General features: G+C 39.9%; 1 pseudogene; it reads right to left on the bottom strand.

Annotated features, from left to right (window-relative positions):
* Positions 1-1,243: 1,243 nt before the first annotated feature.
* On the bottom strand, positions 1,244-2,171 carry LOC118577079 (annotated as a pseudogene).
* Positions 2,172-2,385: the final 214 nt, after the last annotated feature.

Below are 2,385 nucleotides of genomic sequence, written 5' to 3'. Positions count from 1 at the left end.
CTTATCATCCATCATCTAATTATTTTGCTATCTCCTAATCGGTCTTCCATCTTAGCATTCCTTCAGTGTTTATTATGCATGACACCAGCAAGAATTTTTAATGCAGTTCTTATCATACCACTGTCTCTCCCTAAACTTGTGTTACCTCTTAATAGCTTTCTGGATGGCTAAAGGACATTTAGATTTATTTTTAAATATAAAATAAGACTCCTTGTTTGTTCTTGTACATGCATGTTTTTCAATGAGCCAGAAATAAGTCAGCAAGTGAGTGAAGCATCTTATAGAATAAGAATGACATATATCTAATCCACGTGCTTTTGGCTTGTCCTTTCACATTCTAAAACACTATTATCACTTGAGAGTTAGAATAAAAGAATCCCACTAGTGGATGAAAATTGAATTTGTTGGGGATTTTCAGGTCATGTGGATGTTGTCTTCAGTTGTTCAGTATATTCTCATATATCAGAGAAACACTCATGGAAATGCTTAATTGTATCCACATGTTTAATAATTATCTCTTCAAAAGGTGTGTACCATAATTCTTCTTCTTGAAGCATGGATTGGACTCAATGATTTGCTTCTGTTTCAGCAGCTAGAATAGGAAGTAAGTGATGGATAGTGAGATCTATGACTCATTAATAGGTTATTGTGTTGTTCTCCTTACTCTGGGAGAGCCAGAAGCCTTGCCATTTAAGATACAAGGAAATTTAAGCCTCCACACAGATTGGACTATGTGATAAGAAAATAAGACTTCTAGGAAATGTTTGTGAGGAACCAAGGCCCTTGATATAGCCATGTGATCTTGGAGGGAGTTTTGCTGACTCAGTCCAATCCTTGGTTGATTGCATCCCTAGCCAATGCCTTTTTTCCATCTTCACAATAGACCCCAAACAGAGCTGTCGATCCATAGAAACGGATATGTTCTATGTCATTACATTTTGAAGTCATTAGACAGCCATAGGTAACTAATACAGCTATGGGGCAGATTATTTTGCTTTGAATGCATAGAAGAACATAAAAATAGTGGCATGAATGAATGAAATTGGAATGACCTACCACTATATGATTGGATTTAAGACCCATACAACATAATGTAAACCATACCTAGTACCATTATCCAGAACAAGACCCTGTGATGAGAAGGTCTTAGCCCTTTGGGAAGAAACCACTTTTAAAAACACAAGTAAGTCATTATTTCTGTGTTTCACAAATTAGTCTAGCTGAGTTGCTTGCTTTGAGGGGATTAGTCAAAGAGACCAAGTTCCTTATCCTGATCTGATTCTTCCAACCCTTCTTTGGCTTCAGCCTTGGCTTGGGTTGCAGCAGAAGCAGGAGCATCATTGGTGGCCGCACCACACCAGCAGCGGCCACAAAGGCCTTGACCATTTCAGCAAGTGGGAAGGTGTACTCAGTCTCCACAGACAAATCCAGTACCTGCTTGTACTCATTGATGATATAGTGTGGCACTGAGGCAACAGTCTGGTAACCAGTGTGCACACAAACATTTGCAACATTTTGGACACCCTCTAGGAAGTGAGAGTACAGAGTCAGCTCCATTATGTCAAGCACTTCTGGCTTATAAATGCTGTCCCTGTAAATAACTTTCTGGATGACAGTCCAAAGGAGAAATGGGAGACATTCAGCATGTTAAGCATTGCATTGGCTCCTACATTGTCTCCAGTTTTTATCAGCTGCACATCACTCATAATTTCAATGGTACCTCTGGCAATTTAGTGGTGATGCCTAAAACATGGATGAAAGAGGTCTCAGACACCTGACCAGTGTTTTGGACTGGCACAGTGACATTATGCAAGGATATAATCAACATGAACACAGCTGACACCTCACTGGCCAGCAGCATGTCCCTATTTTGATGAGGTATTCCTTCATGGGGGTCCTCCTTCATGAACACCATCCCACATTCCACCTGAAATATTAAACCAGTTTCTCCTGATCTGGGTTGCATTCCAGATGCATCTGGATGGCCTTGCAAATCATGGTGTTCATGCCCATCAGCACCACACTCTTTCCCTTCAGGAACATGTGGATCTGCTTCATCTGCTTGGAGCCCATATTATCTTCTCCCACAATGAAGCATTTGGGTAATCATCTAAAAGTTAAATGATCTTGAAGTAGTTGAACTTCCCTGTTGCCCTGTCTTCCTTGTGCATCACAGAGGAAACTACTACTATTATTCTGCTAAAGAGACATAGCATTCAACAAACCCTTTGAGATTTTATCATTATACCCGTAAATCAATGCAATTGTCAACTCACATCAGAGAATCACTTCTCTTTTTTGTAGTAGATGCTGATTAACACAGAGACCGACAACTGATTAAAGTGAAGAGAATAAATGATTGTGGTGTGCTCAGCCCAATATGGC

Source organism: Onychomys torridus, chromosome 2 (genome assembly GCF_903995425.1).
Source record: "Onychomys torridus chromosome 2, mOncTor1.1, whole genome shotgun sequence".
In the NCBI taxonomy this organism is placed as follows: domain Eukaryota; kingdom Metazoa; phylum Chordata; class Mammalia; order Rodentia; family Cricetidae; genus Onychomys; species Onychomys torridus.
This window is presented reverse-complemented; position numbering and strand designations above follow the sequence as displayed.